Consider the following 18,915-nt stretch of genomic DNA (forward strand, 5'->3'; position numbering starts at 1 on the left):
GATTTTCTTTTGTAAAACCCATAGCTTTTATTATATAAAATAGTTTTAATCTACGTTTTAAAATGTGATATTCAATGCAGTGAGTGTGTTTCTCTTTTGTAAGGAGGATTGATTATGTTTAATTCAAGGCCAGAAATTTCCATGAATCTCGGACTAACTCGTTTAAAACAATTATGTTGAAATCGATAGAACAACACCGTCCCTTCTACTGTTCGATATTTGGACATTTTGGCCGATTCCAAACCCAACAGATTGATAACTGACACGCTTTGTTATTAATTAAATATAAAAATTGTTAAAATTTGTGTTGGGGGTCTGAATTAGCTTGGAGTATCTGGGTCAATTTTGAAAGGAATTTACAAAAATCTCTTTTAAAAAAATTTTAGAAAAGCCAGAATTCTAACTTTTCACTCTTGCACACCAGTTTTACAAATACTTTTTAATTGGCTTAAAATCGATTTTTCGATTAACACGACAATTCGCGTCCTTTTCCCTTATTTACAATGACCGTGTGCTACTTCTTGAAAGATAGCCTTGCCCATTTGGGGTTCCAGTTTTAATTGTTTTTGGCCCGTTTTTATGCCGAAACTGAAAGATTAAAATGTAATATCGGGGCTTATCTGAAATTAAAATGTTAATTTATGATGGTCGGTTTGTAAATGTTATTATAATTCTTTAAACTATAGTTTACTGCGCATTACTGTAGTTGTATATCCCAGCTCGAACTTTCCTTTATTTTTTAACCTTGAGAAATCAAACTTGTATTTTGTTTGGTTAAGTGAAAAAGGTGCAACTAAGCCACTGGAACCAGCTTAGTATATAATTAAAACGCTTTCTCCCTAATCCGAACGTCGGCAATCCGAATTGGGCAAAAATTCATGAAGTTGGAATTTTAAAGGAAATAAATGAAACATTATTTTGGGGAAAGGGGCAGTGTGTATGTGATAGAGTGAGTGAGTGAGTGTTGAGTGTGTGAGTGAATGAGTGGGTGAGTGAGTGAGTGATAGTGAGAATAAGAGAGTTGAGCATGTGAGCTATGAGTGAGTAGGTTAGTAAGTTAGAAAGAGCGAAAGAGAGAGTGAATGAGGGAGAGTATCAGAGAGAGAAAAAGAAAAGAGAGTGAGAGAGAGAGAGAAAGAGAAAGAATAAGTGAGTGAATGTGTTAGTGAAAGAGAAAGAGAGTAACGGAGTGTAATTGAGCGAGTGAGAGAGTAAATGAGTGAAAGAGATAGATTGGGTTTAAAGAAGTGAGTGAGTTATAGAGAGAATAAGAGAGCGAGAGAGAGAGAGAGAGAGGGGGGGGGAGTTGAGTATGTGAGGTATGAGTGAGTAGGTTAGTAAGTTAGTAAGAGCGAAAGAGGGAATGAGTGAGTGAGTGATAGGCAGAATAAGAGAGAGAGAGAGAGGGGTGGAGTTGAGTATGTGATCTATGAGTGAGTAGGTTAGTAAGTTAGTAAGAGCGAAAGAGAGAATGAGTGAGTGAGTGAGTGATAGGCAGAATAAGAAAGAGGGAGAGGAGGGGGAGTTGAGTATGTGATCTATGAGTGAGTAGGTTAGTAAGTTAGTGAGAGCGAAAGAGAGAATGAGTGAGTGAGTGGGTGAGTGAGTGAGTGATAGGCAGAATAAGAGAGAGGGGGGAGTTGAGTATGTGATATATGAGTGAGTAGGTTAGTAAGTTAGAAAGAGCGAAAGAGAGAGTGAGGGAGAGAGTGAATGAGGGAGAGAGAGAGTGAGTGATAGGCAGAATAAGAGAGAGGGGGGAGTTGAGTATGTGATCTATGAGTGAGTAGGTTAGTAAGTTTGTGAGAGCGAAAGAGAGAATGAGTGAGTGAGTGAGTGGGTGAGTGAGTGAGTGATAGGCAGAATAAGAGAGAGGGGGGAGTTGAGTATGTGATCTATGAGTGAGTAGGTTAGTAAGTTAGTAAGAGCGAAAGATTGATTGATTGATTGATACCGCTTTATTTACATAATCTCTCAAGATTTGGTCTCAAGGACCACTCTTACATCTAAAGAGAAATACAGATTTATTTTTACAATTACACTACTCAATCTTTTAGAAGTACATAAAACTAAAATATTCCTTGGTTTTACACTTTGACCAATTCATTGTATAATATTATATAATCTGTTTACATATTTATAATAAGGTGAACGAAAGATAACATAACAATAACTAAGTAAATTAAATTTTGCTTTTCAAAATAAAACATAAAATTTCTTCAGCATAAAGTGAAATAAGTTAACTTTCTTTTACAAGGTATTTACCACTACTTATTAACACAGGTATATTAAAATGTCTGACAGAATTATGATTTAAATTAAGCATAGTTTTAAATTGAATTAACTTTAATTTTAACATCTCTTATAACAGTAATTAAACTAACAATAATAATTAACATAATAAAAATAAAAGAACAGAGAGAAAAGAGACATTTTTTAAAAATTTTCTGACAATGTTACACATACTTTGAAAGTAGCCGAGCTTTTAATTGTTTTTTAAAACTTTCTATTTTATTGCATTTCTGGATGCAGTTTGGGAGTTTAGAGAACATTTTGGTACCTTTTACTATAAACGAATTACTAAAAGTTTTTGTTCTATATTTTTGTACATACATATGCCTGTCTTTATATCTAGTGTTAATATTATGTATTTCAGAAGTGAATTTAATGTTCTCATATATAAGCTGGGTAAAGAGAGAGTGAGGGAGAGAGTGAATGAGGGAGAGCATCAGAGAGAGAAAAATAAAAGAGAGTGAGAGAGAGAGAGAGAAAGAGATAGAATAAGTGAGTGAATGAGTTAGTGAGAGAGAAAGAGAGTAACAGAGTGTAACTGAGCGAGTGAGAGTGAGTATGAGAGAGAGAAAAAAGTTAATGAGAGAGAATAAGTGAGTGAAAGAAGTTGAGCAAGAGAGAGTGATTGAAAGAGATAGAAAGTGTGTGAGTAAAAGAGTGAGCTGTAGAGAGAGTAAGAGAGTTAATGAGAGTGAGAGAGAGTGTGAGTAAGCGAGTGAGACATAAAGAGAGAGTGAAGGAGAATGTGTGAGTGTGTGTGTGTGAGAGAGAGAGAGCGAGAGTGAGCGAGAGAGAAAGACAGAGTGAGTTGGTCAAAGTGCAAGTGATTGACGGAAGTGAATGAGCGTCGTGTTAAAAACCAAGACAAGCTTAGACTACTAAAAAATTAAATGGTAGATTCCACTACATTTTTTTGTGTTACAAATAATATACTTAGTGCAAGTGAGAGAAAAAGAGGAAGAAGCAATGATGATATATCGCTCCACGTTTTCTCTAGCTCATAGATGTATTTCTTGTAGTCAAAGTTTAAGACGTCAGACAGTAAAAACTATCGTTACACTAGATTTTGGGGTTTTTAGGTTTAAGGATGAGAAGTTTGTACAACTTGTTGAGGATGTTTTTGTACTTTTAGCTTTTGCGATAATGTCGTTCAACTATCTTTCTAAGTACTGAATACTGAATTATGTTCCTAACCCTTGCGCTAGGTGTTATTCTATTTAATAACAGTTTTATCTCAATTTATATTCTCCAGGAAAAGATAAAAAGCAGCCTTCAGTTTCAAATAGTTTCAAGGGGAAAAAAACTAAAACAATTTTGTGTAATTCCAGCAATACCAATAAGCATTAAACCCCTCTATCGCTGTGCGAAGGATAGAAAAATTAGGAAGTTAGGAAACGAGACATTGTGGCTGAAAGATGTTAACGACTATTATTACGCTAGTTCGTCGTTATTGACTAGAATTTAAATATCCTGAGGGTCCATTATCCCTCCTCCTGGAACTTGAGAAAAGGACAAGCACAAGGACTTTCGCACATACTTAGGAAAGAATGTCTTTACCGGGAGACTAGAGTGAAATCTCACGTCGAAAAATGTCAGAATAACAATTGAAATTGGCAAGAAGTGAAAATAAAAGGGCGGGTTTTCTTTTGTTCGATAAAAGTCATTATAATGCAAGGATTCGAACCCAGGACCGCAAATACGAGTCGGACGTCCTAACTATTCGGCCACCGCGGTCCGGTAATACAACAATATGTCCTGAAACGGACCACGTCATCGTCGTGTGCCCTAAAAACACGGAGAACAAGGAAATATATAAAACTGCGGAAAAATATTTCCCACAAATATTCACGGTATACTGGCGCACAGAAAAAAAGTTCTTCAACGAATCCACCTCCCTTCACTATTAAAAAATGAAATGTTGGGTGAATGAATGATAAGTGAGTGAGAGATTGAATGAGTAAGAAGGAGAACCACACGAAAGAAACAGACCACCTTAGACGATACGAATTTCTGAGAATTTCTTTTTTTCAGTGAATCCTTCACCTCCCTTCACTATTAAAAAATGAAATGTTGAGGTTTTTTCTTTTGTATAGCTTTCCTTCTTACTCATTCAATCTCTCACTCACTCACGCACTCAACATTTCATTTTCTAGTAGTGAAGGAAGGTGAAGGATTGACTAAACAAAATAAATTCTCAAAAATTCGTATTGTCTAAGCAGGTTTTTTCATTTCATTCAATCTCTCTCTCTCTCTCTCTCTCTCTCTCTCTCTCTCTCTCTCTCTCCTCCNCTCACCCTCACTCACTCCCTCTCTCTCTTCCCCCAAATAATTGTTCCTTTTCAGATTCCTTTAAAATTCTGACTTTTTGAAATTTTGTTCAGTTCAGATGACTGTAAAGTTCCAAGTACCGAAAGATTACCGGGAGAGAGCGTTAAAATTACACACTAAGCCTGTTCAAGGGGCTTAGTTCAGTAGACTTTTCGACTTACGCTTTGAATAAGGATTAGAGAAATAATTCAATCATTCAGTACTTGCAAAGACTATTGTGAATTGACATTATGGAAAAAGCTAAAAGTACATAAGCATCCTCAACAAGTTGTACAAACTGTTAATCATTAAACATAAAAAGTCACCAAAAAATCCAGTCTAACTATAGTTATTTCTGTCTGAAGTCTTAAACTTCGGCCACAAAAAAAGATTGTTTACGAAGAAAAGCTATTTTTGACTAGTCATTGTTTGACAATGTGACTATTTCATCGTAGGATATTAAAGGGAGTAGAGGTCAAATCGTTAGCTGTTTTACACTCGTCGTTACTCAATCTGATTTATCAGGCGGAATGCATCACATCATAAATAAATAAAATTATTTTGACAGCGCTGTGTTATTTTCAAACGTTACATAATCAATTAGGAAGCAAGCAATAATACTGACATTCTTCGAAACCGGGTCACAAAGGAAAACAAAATAGAACAATAAAATGGAGACGGGATTTTATTGAAATACAGGTGGAGGGACGACACGGGCATCGTCAAGATCTGATTTGCGAGGGTCGGGAACAAAACAGTGTGCACTCGCTATAAAATCATAACGTTATTTTGAGATGGGTTATTGCTGGTGGCCGGGGATTGAGTCATACACGGATTTATCAGTACCCCGGGTGCCCGCATTCCGCTTCTATTTTATCCGCCTATTTAATTCCCACTTCCTACCTAAGTTAGTTATCACTTTAGAGCTTTTCGCGGAGGAAAATTTGCAATTGGCAATCCGAATGTAATGGTTTTTCTGGCTTGCACAGTCAAACTGCTCCGTTTTTCTACTGATTCGACAAATTTCGATTTCAGCTTATTAGCTTTCTTCATATATGGGCGGAGTTAGCTTTAAAACCCTTCTTCATAATGCAAGTCGAGTTTCAAATGCGAAAAGTCTGCACAAGGCTCAAAACCCGAGGAGGCAACGGGGGAGTGCGCAGGCAGACTTAAGGGGTTGTAAAAAGGTTAAATTCTTATAGGGATGGTAGAAACAGATCCAATCAAATCTCTGCATTTGCTTCGGACAAGTTCACATCCACATGAGATCCGGAAGCCACACAAGACGAGAAGGATTCACTGATCAAAAGAAATTCCCAAAAATTTGTATTGTCTAAGCTGGTCTTTTCTTTCGAATGGCTCTCCTTCTTACTCATCCAATCTCTAACTCACTTACTCAACATTTCATTCAAAAAGGTGAAGGAATTCCTTTGGATCAGTGAACCATTCACCTTCTTCACTAATAAAAAATGAAATGTCGAGTGAGTGAGAGATTGAATGAGTAAGAAAGACAGGCATACGAAAGAAAAACAACTTAGACAGTACGAATTTTCGAGAATTTCTTTTGTTCAGTGAATCCTTCACCTCTCTTCACTATTAATAAATGAAATGTTGAGTGAATGAGTGAGTGGATGAGTGAGAGATTGAACGAGTAAAAAGGAAAACCATACAAAAGAAAAAAACAACTTGGACAATACGAATTTTCGAGAATTTCTTTTTTCAGTCAATCCTTCACCTCCCTTCACTATTAATAAATGAAATGTTGAGTGAATGAGTGAGTGAGTGGATGAGTGAGAGATTGAATGGTTAAAAAGGAGAACCATTCAAAAGAAAAAAACAACTTGGACAATACGAATTTTCGAGAATTTCTTTTTTCAGTCAATCCTTCACCTCCTTTCACTATTAATAAATGAAATGTTGAGTGAATGAGTGAGTGGGTGAGTGAGAGATTGAACGAGTAAGAAAGAGAGGCCTTTCTTTACTACCGATGCTGAAATCGCCCACAGTGATGGCTCGTCATTTGTTATCGATACCAATCATTTTAATCTCATTAGCGCTATCTTAACTCTTCCAGCTACACTTGCCTCCAGCTAGAGAATTTACTTGCTTTTTATGTACATCGCATTTCTATTTGGAACGGTACACTTTAGCAATGTTTTAAATGCTTTCATTGTTCCTTTTTTCATCTTATACATTTTGTTTTGATCTTGTCATTCTATTTTAATCATTTCGAGATCACACAAGACTTTTATTATAGTCTAAGTGACTTGCTCTCCCTCCCCCATCCTATAGTAACTTTCTGTGCTAGCAGTCAGACAATTGAGTTAACATTCAACATATCAATATTTCTATTACTTGGAAGTCAGTGAGGTAGATTCGAAGGATTAGGTAGTAGGTAGATGGAAGTGGATGGCGTGAGGCGCGTGACAAAAAGACTCCCAACAATACCTTCCCAGCCTGCTGATGGTACTGATGGTCGGGAGTAATATGTTAAGCATTAAGTAATGAAGGATTTGTTTTAAGAGAAGCTGTTTTAGTTGCTTTTCCTAGAATTGGTATCAGACTGATGTGCCTGTAGGAAGTAGGATGTGTGTTCTTTTAAGTTTGAGAATCATAGGGATGACGGAATTCCTGGGAAGATATTTAAGATTTGAGGTGTTAGCAGGTTGAATCAGGGAAATTTATTTGGTCTAAGGTGACATACAGCATACCGAAGTGGTATGGGATCTTGGGTTGCTTTTGCTACAAGGATAGCAGCAGATTGTGAAGAGAGGATTGCAGTGTCGTCCGCGAAGGTTGAGATGTGAGTGTTAGGGTGTAAAATGCGTAGAGGAATGATCCTAGGATACTTCCGTGCATAACGACTTGATTTAAAATTCACTTTAAATTTAAAGTTAACCTGCAACTATGTCATAACAAAAGATAAAATATCGCTAATGACCACAAGAAGAACCCTAGACAAATCTTGGGGACTAAAACCGAAAATTGCCCACTGGCTATACACGGCAGTAATAAGACCCAAAATAACCTATGGATCAGTTATCTGGTGGACTGGCTTATTGGCTCGACAACAACTAGCTACCTAAGCACTAGGCAGCCCACAAAGATTAGCAAAACCTATGTATCACATGGGCTAGAGAACAACCACTACAAGTGCACTAGAAACTCTGCTAAACTTATCTCCATTGGAAACTCATATAAAGAACAGCTAGGAAAACCTCATTTAGGCTCCTAAAACAATCCAATTGGATGGCAACTAAACAATTCGATCATTCAACTATGAACTTAGACACCCATTCTTAGATATGGGGATTGACTACATGATCGAGAGGAAAACTCAGATACAATGATATGGTATACAGATGGCTCTAAAACAAACAAAGGATTCGTATCGTGTGTTTTTTGTACAAACCCAAAAAACGAACAATCAAACTCATTAGGGAAGTACACTTCGCTTAAGCCTTCAATGCTTGTTCCCTATGAAAAAAGAGGTTACACTGGTACAAGAATCCTCATAAATCCGCATAACCAAGCAGCTATTAAAGCATTAACGTGTAAAAATATCACATCAAAACTTTCTCAACAAAGGAATTTTGGGTACGAAAAAGCAGACACACTGGCCATAGGAGGATCTGCAAGACCATACATAGACCCCGAACCTATACTTGGGATAACAAAAACAAATACAGAATCCTAGAGATCATCAAATCACAGACAGGATACAAATAAAACAAAAAAGAAGTGGTTAAAATCTTGGTGTGCTAGATACAGTAAACTAATGCTGAAAAAAATCTCACCATGACTGGAAATCTCTCTGCTGTAATTGGGGAGGGCAAGACTCAGAGGAAGTGATAGGACTATTTACCGGTCATGATTCCATCTGCAGTTTATGCACTGAGGAGGAGGAAACAGCCATCAAAAGTATATTCGAATGCGAAGCAACGGCTCATTGTAGACAACCTATGATATAAAAAACACACACCAGAGAATGAAAATGTAGCAGCGACAATCGATGATGTGAGAATAAGAAGGTAAATATCGCACGAACCAGGTAACTAGGAAGGTACAACAAGCCAGAGGCTGCAGTGCTTTGGAACAAAAATTCGTATTCATCATCATCAACGTATTGATGTGATGCCTGAAAATTCCTAGCCATTTTTCACCTTGAACCAGCGATCTGGTAGGAAGGACTTGTACTACATAAGTAATAAATATTTTGGATTTTCTGTGGAGATATTTCAGGATTTGATGGATTAGCAGGTCGAATCCAGGAGCTTTTCTATGCTTGAGGTGGCGCATCTGGAGGTGCATCAATCATTAATATGGTAATACTTTTTTGCATTTTTCAAATAACTTTTTCATGGCATAAATAAAACTTTTACTAATCAAAGTCGGCAGAATGGCGGTGTACATGTCCACTTATTTCTATTCTACTGCTAAAAAATCAATATATACGCTGTCAAACAATTTCTTTATAAGGGTTCACCAAACTTGATCAGCTTTGATGGCCAATCATGATCAAACGACATTTTATCGACTCTCAGAGGCCAAAGGATTTCGCAATATTTCTTTTTTCTTTAAGAATGAATAAATTAACCATATGTACAAGGGTTTTTTGTAATAATTGAATTGCCTAAGCACCAGAAGATTCTCCCTCTCTTCCCCATCCCTGTTTCTCACAGAATCACTCCATCACTCACCATTTTTATTTAGTAGTGAATGGGGGTGAGGGATTCACCGAACAAAAGAAATTCTCGAAAAATGGTATTGTCTAAGATAGTTTTTTCTTTCGTATGACTCACCTCCCTCTTATTCACTCACTCTCTCTCTCTCTCACACTCTCTCTCACACACACTCTCTCTCACACACACTCTCTCACTCACTCTCACACACACTCTCTCACTCACTCTCTCTCTCTCACACACACACACACACTCTCACTCTCTCTCACACTCTCACACTCTCTCTATCACTCATCTACTCACCACTTTTATTTAGCAGTGAAGGGAGGTGAGCGATTCACCGAACAAATGAAATTCTCGAAAATTGGTACTGTCTAAGATAGTCTTTTCTTTCGTATGACTCTCGTCCCTCTTATTAACTCTCTCTCTCTCTCTCTCTCTCTCTCTCTCTCTCTCACACACACACACACACACTCTCTCGCTCACTCTCACACACACACTCTCACTCACTCTCTCTCTCACACACACTCTCACTCTCTCTCTCTCTCTCTCTCTCTCTCTCTTACACACACACTCACACACTTACTCAACAGCTTATATTCGTTCAATTACTCAATCTCTTACTCACTCATTCAATTTCTCTCACTCACTGACTTTCTCAATATCTTTCTTTCACTCACGATCTCTGTCATTCTTTGTAGGTAAAAAACAGTGATAGATAAAATATATAAAGCAGCAGCATAGATGTAATATATAAAATGTATAAAGCTTGCAAAGAAAAAGTAAAGACGATGCTCTATATTATTGTTTAATCGAAACAGCTTTAAGAGTGAATATTTCGTCGCAGTCAAAACTGCTCGATTTCGCAATGTTTCTTGTTAGTACCTGTCATAAACGGCAACGGGGCCATTTAATTGGGTCAAAATAATATTTACCTGTTCCCTCAAAGGCATTCGTTAGGTCTGCAGTTAATTGGGTCAATTTACTTAAACCACGTCTCGTCACGAGATATTTGTTGAATGTTCTCGGAGGGGAGGCTCAACTCTTCAAGAGTCAGTGGCCTGCTTCTCAAAAAGAAGACCACGAGGTCACAACTCGTCTGTTCCTCTATCAATGAAGGAATGCTCACCAATTAATAAAGTTTGTCACGTCTTTAGATCAATGAATGTATAGAGCTACGAGTAAAAAAACGGCCGACACTAGAGGAAATCTCTTGACCACCGGAATTGCAATAGAGAGAGGGTATTTCAAGTCGTTTCAAACCGTCCTTTCACACCTGAAGGTTCTGTCACAAAAGAACACAAACAGAAAGTACAATCACTATTAAAATGCTAAAATATTAATTGCGAAAATGTGGAAACTATTCAATATTCAACAAGGTAACAAGGTACAATATGTTGTGCTGAACACTGCCACATTGGGATGAACTTACCTAAATTTAATACGCAATAAAAATTTGCAGGTGTATTACTGTGCAGTTAAAAAAGTAGAAATCACCACAATTAGCCAAAAGTGGCAGGCAAAAAACGACAACAAAATTTAAAACTTTTTTATTGAATAATGGTTCCTGTCTGGGTAACCGGATACATAGGTTGAAGGGTATCGAAAAAGCGGCTAAAGCCGGGACGTCCCAACCTCTCGACTTAACCACCTCGATCTTGAAGATAAAAATGCAATAAAAAACACGATTAAAAGAAAGTGCAGGGAAGGTGGGCAGGATCGGAAGAAGCCTCTCACGTATCAAGAGCACTATCGATGCCTTTGGAGGATGTGTCTCTATCTGGAAGGATCATCTTCATCCTATTAATAATAGCTCATGAAAGGTTGACACACTTTTGAAAAAGGTAGCTCGATGGGTCCCACTTAATTGAAGTCATTACTTAGATCCATGTAGAGAGAGTGAATGTGTACATTGAGGGCAGATTAAGTAAATTCACTGGCTGGAGGTGAATATCGATAGAAGAGTTTAGATAAGGCCCGGGAAATTGAAAGGCCGGGTATTGTTAACAGAAGCATAGCCATAGCACTGAGGGCAATTAATAAATTCCACTCTGACTCTATACATGGAGCAAAATGAACTCAAGATCACTTACTACTTCTGTATGCTAGATGCCACTTCAGGCCTAAAAAAGCACATTGATTCAACCTGCTGACCCAAATTCTGACTATGGCTCTCATTGAACTCTAACTCTAATTCTGGCCCCATCACAACTGACACTCGCTCTGACTTTTACTCAAATTCCGACTTTGGCTCTTATTGAACTCTAACTCTTGTTCTGACTCCATCTCAACTGACCATGACTGGCTCTGACTTTTACTCAGATTCCGACTATGGCTCTTATTGAGCTCTAACTCTAATTCTGACTCCATCACAACTGACACTGGATCTGACTCTTACTCAGATTCTGACTATGGCTCTTATTGAGCTCTTACTCTAGTTCTGTCTCCATCTCAACTGACCTGGCTCTGACTTTTACTCAGATTCCGACTATGGCTCTTATTGAGCTCTAACTCTAATTCTGACCCCATCACAACTGACCATGACTGGCTCCGACTTTAACTCAGATTCTGACTTCGCAGAAACTAACGGCAGAAATACGTGTCTAGGACGTGTTACGACTAAAATAATAGACACAGATTAGCAGCCCGTGCAGATATTGCCAGAAAGAAGAAGAAACAGCAGAACATGTCGTCTGTCGGTGCGAAGGCATATGATAGCTAAGTTACCTACTCCTGGGAGAGGAAAAGCCCCGGCCAGAAGGATACACACGGAAGAAAAAGCGTTGGGATCTGGTAAAAAGCCAACTAACCCACTGTAGACCTGGTCGCGGTGCGCAGGCCGTAAAAAGGCCGACTCCTTTTCTAATCTTTATCTTAATCAAATCGAAAACCCGCGATTCTCAGCATCACATCAACAGAATAAAATAAATAAACTATTTGATCCTTTTTTTAAGATGATTGAGTTGCTCAGTAGTTAGTAGTATCCAATGTTCTTCTGTGTTGAGCCTTAAACCGTCGGATATTTCGAAATTCAACCTTCTGTGCAATATTATAAACAATTTTTTTGACAGAACATGTGTTAACGGTCATTTATCATTTAGAACTAATAATGTAACGATTTATACGAAATATTTCACGCAAGGCGCCGTGGCTTAGTTGGTTAAAGCGCCTGTCTAGTAAACAGGAGATCGTGAGTTCGAATCTCGCCGGTGCCTATTTTTTTTTTTTTTTTTTAAATCAACGCCCATAGTTAATAAAATCTGAATGGTTATGTTTTAGCTTTGACTTTCGGATTTACACCACAATTTAAATTATATTTTTAAATGTCCAAAACAACATTCGGTCGATTTTTATTCCAATGAGAATAATTGAATTAAGTTGCCTCCTGTCCAAAATGCAATGCTCTGGCAATAATCCGAAAAAATACATGCATATGTAAAAAAAATTTCAATACAACAATTTTTTATTATTAAACACACAAAACGTTAAACCTGTTAGAATAGAGAACTATGTGTACTTTCAGTTCTTCTTATTATTTTTTAAATTTATGTAACATTTTCTTCATTGCTTCTTCCTCTTTTTCTCTCAATTTTAAGCAATGGATGCATTACACTTAACAGGGGAAAAACATAGAAGTTCATTTTTTAGTAGTGAAGAGAGGTAAGGGATACCATGAACAATAGAAATTTCCAAAAATTAATATAGTCTAAGCTAGTTTTGGTCTATCTTTGTACTCACACTCTCACTCGTTTTCTTTTAATCCCATTCTTAATCTTTCACTCACTTTCGTTTAATATCATTCTTAATCTATATTGCTCACNGATCGTGGGTTCGAATCCCGCTCGTGACATTGACTTTTTATCTCACTAAACACCTTTATTAATTGAAAGATTTTAATAAAAGTATTCATGGAACATTTAATTATTTCATACTTAATATTCTCTCTATCAAGTTCTCTCATTCTCTCCCTCTCACTCCCTCTCTCTCTCTCTCTCTCTCTCTCTCTCTCTCTCTCTCTCTCTCTCTCTCTCTCATTTCAGTCATTTTAGAAAAATCCACGGTACACAAGCATCTCTAGTTCATCTAACTGACTCTATTAGAAAAAACGATGATAATAGTCAAGTGACTGTGCTCACTGCTGTAGGTTTTAAACATGCTTTTAATAGTTTAAAACAAAAATTATTATCAGCCATTTGGAAATCTCTCAATTTCTCTGAGGGGACAATCCAACGGTTCGGAAATCAATCCATCGAAAAATGTTTACAAAGATGGGTAAAGTTGTAATGTCTAGTTGGATAACTATCAAACATAGAATTTCACAAGAAACCTCTTTGTCCTTTAGGCTGTTTATTGTGTTTATGTTACTTTATATGTAGTTCTATTAAATACTGTCAATATACATGTTTGCAGTCGATCATAACTTATTTAACTGTTAGTTGCACTTTGAGTGAGTAGAAATACTTTGATTAAATATAAAAAATATTTTTTTTTTTGCATTGTATAAATTCACTTTTTTCCACATCCAACATGTATTTGTTAAATTTAAACAATGTTTGTAAATCCCAGGGCCTGAAGATGATCGTTTTACTGAAACCTACGTCACACCAGACTGCATCTCACGATTTCCGAATAAAATTGTAAAATGTTTGTTTCTCGTTGAGTGTAAGAAAGGTCAAATTGACCATTGATCAGATATATCCTGAACCTGAAATATAATAGTTGTTCGCAACTAAAATTTCTCAAACTTAAAGATTTAATTTATTTCAATCTATCATGTAACGTTTTAAAATTTTAAAACTTCAAAAACCAAAATATCTATTTGTGAAATTTAAGTACAGGTCTCAGATTCATGATGGAGATACTAGGTTTGCAAACTATCATCTGCAAGTCGTTAAAAACAAAATCAAAACGTTTAATAGGACATTCTGTGTAAAAGGTGCAATAACTTTTCGAGAATCCCTATACACATAAAACTATATAAAAATATCAAAGATTTCCTGTATAGACTTACAAATCATATCTTATCTAGTTATGATTGATGTCTTAAATTTAACTATTTTGTTGTTTTGTCTTGTTTTAGTTTTTTTATTACTATTTAGTGAGTAGAAGTTTTATTTCTACATTTATATTAGCAATTTATAATTCATGATTTGTTCTGCATTGTATTGAAAAGTATTTTTGTTCACTTATTTAATTTTGTTAGTAATTTACTTTTTAATTGCTCAATTATTATGTAAATTAGAATATTTATTTCAAAAGCAATTTTAAGGAAATACCTACAAAGTTCAAAGTAAAATGAATCGGTGAAACATATTGGTCACAAAAATAAGGTTATTCGAAGTAATTGATGTTTAATAAATTAGAAGTAGAGTAAAATTAGTAACCATTGTATTTCACATTAGATGTAAGAATGGTACTTGAGACCAAATCTTTTGTGATTGATACATAAAGTGTTCATCATCATTATCATCATCATCTCTCTTGGTGTGTCAGGAAACTTGATTGGAAAGGTCATATTAATAACATATACAGGAAAGGCACAATATCAATGGTACAATGTAGGAGAATTGTCGGTAAAACATGGGGCCTCAAACCATGGGTAGCCAAATGGCTATATACTGCAATTATTCTACATAGATTATTGTTCGCAGCTGTAGTATGGTGGAAAGGTCTAGAAAATAAAGGGAATAGTAACAAATTAAAGTCATTTCAAAGACTAGGTTGTTTGATGATGACAGGAGCATTTTCAACTAGACCCACCCTAGCATTTGAAATCATAACCAATACCACATTTCTTCACATTGAGGTTAAGGTCAGAGCACTAATCAGCTGCTACAGATTATTTAGCGAAGGCAGCTAGAATCATAAGTGCAATAACATAGGTCACTCGAAAATCTTTCAACTATTGAGTAATGTTAACGGCCAATTATTAAGCATTAGTGATAAAAAGATTAAAACCCCTTCGGGGAAAAAGTACTTTCAGCTAGTCACCCTAGAATATAATTATAGTTTGGATGATGACCATCGCAACATAGACTGCTGGTTCACTTATCAAAGGTAAAGGGAGCGGTGCAGGAATCTACATACCTAAATTAGGAATCAACATCTCCTCCCCTCTTGATAATAACACCTCCATTTTTCAGGCGGAAATCTGGGCCATTGATGTGTGTTGTAGAACACTTATAGTAAATAAAATCAAGGAAAAAATTATTAGAATTTTTTCTGACAGTCCGGCTAGTCTTAGATCATTACAAAAAGATTTGTCAAACTCTAGACTGGTAAACCGTAGATCTTATCAATAGGATCTCTTCCAGGTTTGAGAATAAGGTGACCCTTATTTGGATACCAGCACATAAAGGACACCATGGCAATGAAAAGGCAGATGGCCTGGCCAAAGAAGGTTCTAATACTGCGTTTGTCGGGCCACAACCGGTATTACCTCACTCTATGAGCACAGCGAAAGAGAGTATTAATAACTGGGGCATGATACAATTCCTTAGGAAGTGGAATTTATCCCCTGGACACAGGCAATCGAAAGAGTTTGTTAAGGCGATCGAACCAGCAGAATCGAAATGGCTATTCTCTATCTCAAGGAAGGGAATTAGGAGGCTGATAGGTATCCTTACGGGCCACTGCCCACTGAGAAGGCACCTCTCCGTAATGGGTATTCTACCAGATCTTTTTTGACATTTTTGCGAAATAAAAGAAGAAACGGCAAGGCACTACCTCGCAGAGTGTGATAGGTATGCTAGGTCTAGATTTGAAATCTTTGAAGGAAGGACATCACCAAATCACTTCCCGAGATTAAATGGTCCAAAATCTTGGGGTTTGTGAACAAGTCCAAAATCCAAGAGATTTATGCTGTACACGTGAGCTGACCAAGTCCCAGACCTTTTAGGGATCAGGTACGAGTTTACCCAGGCATTTAACCCCTCGGGACTTGGTCGCCCACCCTATATANTTTCTCTCTCACTCAGTATCAACAAGACAAGTTAAAAATCAAAAACTTAAAGTATAAAGCCCATTTCTGCTTGATATGTAAATTAAGCACAAAGAATAATTAGTTTTTCAAAGATAATATAATTTATGTACCCTATAATATCATACAATTATTACGTTACATTGCTGTTTGCCTTTTTTGTTGTCTTTTGAAATTAGGTCGGATTTTTTTTTTTTACTCATTACTGTGCAATAACTAAACCTTGTAAAATACTACGTATAAATTAACTATTTTTTCTATTCTTATCTTATACTCATATATAATAACGTAGTAGATTATCATCTCTAAGTCTCTCGCAAGATAATGAAACAGGGTGTTTACAGCCTTTTTAAAGAATTTCAGTCCAGTACAAACCGGATTTTTCTTCCAGTACAATACAAGCTACATTTGTAAACGTACGACTGTCTTTTCTTTTACAAATAATTTTTTTTATACGGCTTATTTTTAATATATAAAAATCTCTTAAATGGCAACAATAAAATAACAAATAGTAAAACAATATTTTTTTAAAATTAAATATGTAATTACACTTTCAATGATTATCAGGTAAAATGAATATGCAGAATGCTTTATTTTTTGGTTAAACAATAAAGTGAAAGCTTTAGTTGATATAATTGTTGGTTATTTGGCTTTGACTTAAACAGAAAGATGACAATAAGTCGTCAACAATACCATGCATTTTTTGACTAATATATTAGCATTTTTATTATTCCTCCAAAGAAATGTATCTACTACATAATATGAATCATAGCAATTTCTGTGTCTTATTTCTAAAAAGTGCAACACATCCAGGTCTCAACTAATACCTTCATAGGAGAATAGGATTTTGTTTCTACTGTCTTCAAATGCTGAGAAATCCCAATTAAAACCTTACACAGTCAATTTTTATCATTAGATTTTTTTTACATAGATTGAAACAGTGTAAAAATTAATTTGCACACAGCATAGGTTTAGTGGATGATTTCAGGCTTTGAGAGCTTAAAATTGTTGTTTATCATTAACACAAAAATATGCCAACTTAACTATACACATAAAATAAAAACTCCATTGAACCTCAAAAATAAGAGGTTTTTATCCATCATTTGAAAAGCTTAAACTTATGACTATTTTATAGGGAAAAAAATCAGTTTATGTCCCTTTTGCTACCTTGGTTCTCCTAGTTTATAAATTAATTATTCAAAGCCCGTGGGACACATAATTAAATGAGACATCAGAGGCTGTTTCCTCTGGTAATTGTGGTTTAAATTGGCTTAAACAACTTGATATTGTAGACGCTTTGATCTCGTACACTGTGCTTCTGCATAACTATTTTCCACTCGAAAGCATAGCAAATTTATGGGAAATATTCTTAAGAAATAATCTATTGTATCTATGTATATGTGAATCTATCTAGGTATTCTAAAATTGGACAGGCTATTGCTTAAACATTGTTGCTGCATTTTAAATTATTTTGTAACTCTATGTATGAAACCTAAAATTTGATTAGTCTTATTAATTATTGAAGTGAAATGTCATGTTAGAATGCGTGATTCCAAGGTCTTTAAAGGTAGTTTGCCTGTCCAATTTTTGTACGGCGCAATTTAAAAGATTACGCTGTCCAAAATTATAACTAACAACTTTACATTTGCATATAGTGCCATGCCATATGAACACCATTCTACAAGATTATCTAAAGATTTTTGCAGAAGATCAGCATCATGAATGGAACTTGGAAGTACAGATCTTCAGGACATCAGAAAAGACGGAGAGCTGAGTAAAAATGAAGGGAAATATCATTAATAAATACTTTGAAAATGAATAGGCCGAGTAACAACCTTGAAGTACACCAGACAAGACTATTCTTTTGGATGTTACTGGATTCGTTTTCACAATTTTATCTATCATGCAAATAGGAGGTAAACCAGTCGAGGATAGAAACGTGTATTTCGAGGTTGTTGAGTTTTCAGATAAGTAGACAATGATCAATGCTTTGATTTGAAAACCATTAAAAAAGAAAGAAACTAATATTGAGATTGTAATGTTGACGTCACCGAGGTTAGAAATTTTACCACAATATAAGTCTTGTAGAGTATTACGGCAATCTAACAAATTTGAAAAATGCTTTTTTTTACATTCAATATGATGCCAACGATGTGTTTCCTTTAGAGTCTGGTCTTCAATGCACATATACACATACAAATTATGACACGATTTATATGTTGATGTTTTTGTCCTCTAATTTTTTTTTCTTCTTATTACCTGGTAAGGATTTGTAATGTTTAATTCAATATCACAATAATTATTGTATGGTAATTATTAACAATTAATAATTAACTAATTATTTCATGTACTCCGAGGTATTTGGTGGCATCTGAGAGGTCTTGCTTAGAGAGAAGAGAGGGCAATTTAAGTAAGATTGACATCATAGAAAGACTAAAATTGCCAATATGAAATTGACTTCAAATTTATTTTGCTTAAATATTAAACAGTACTAATAACACAAGGGACTATTATTAAGTGTATAAAAGTTTTACACAGATATTATACATCAAGATTAGTTTTATTTTATTATTATTATTTTTTTAACAAAGTTTATCAGGAAATTTAAAAAATGTTTAAAAAAAACAATAAGTATTTATTCTTAATATATACATA

At 35.6% G+C, this 18,915-nt stretch overlaps 1 non-coding gene across 1 annotated transcript; it reads left to right on the forward strand.

Moving 5' to 3' along the window:
- Nucleotides 1-12,422: 12,422 nt before the first annotated feature.
- Trnat-agu lies at nt 12,423-12,496 on the forward strand. The gene has a single exon. It is a non-coding gene; the product is annotated as a tRNA-Thr (tRNA).
- Nucleotides 12,497-18,915: the final 6,419 nt, after the last annotated feature.

The sequence above is a fragment of the Cimex lectularius genome, unplaced genomic scaffold (assembly GCF_000648675.2).
Source record: "Cimex lectularius strain Harlan isolate CLEC.00 unplaced genomic scaffold, Clec_2.1 scaffold201, whole genome shotgun sequence".
Lineage (NCBI taxonomy): Eukaryota > Metazoa > Arthropoda > Insecta > Hemiptera > Cimicidae > Cimex > Cimex lectularius.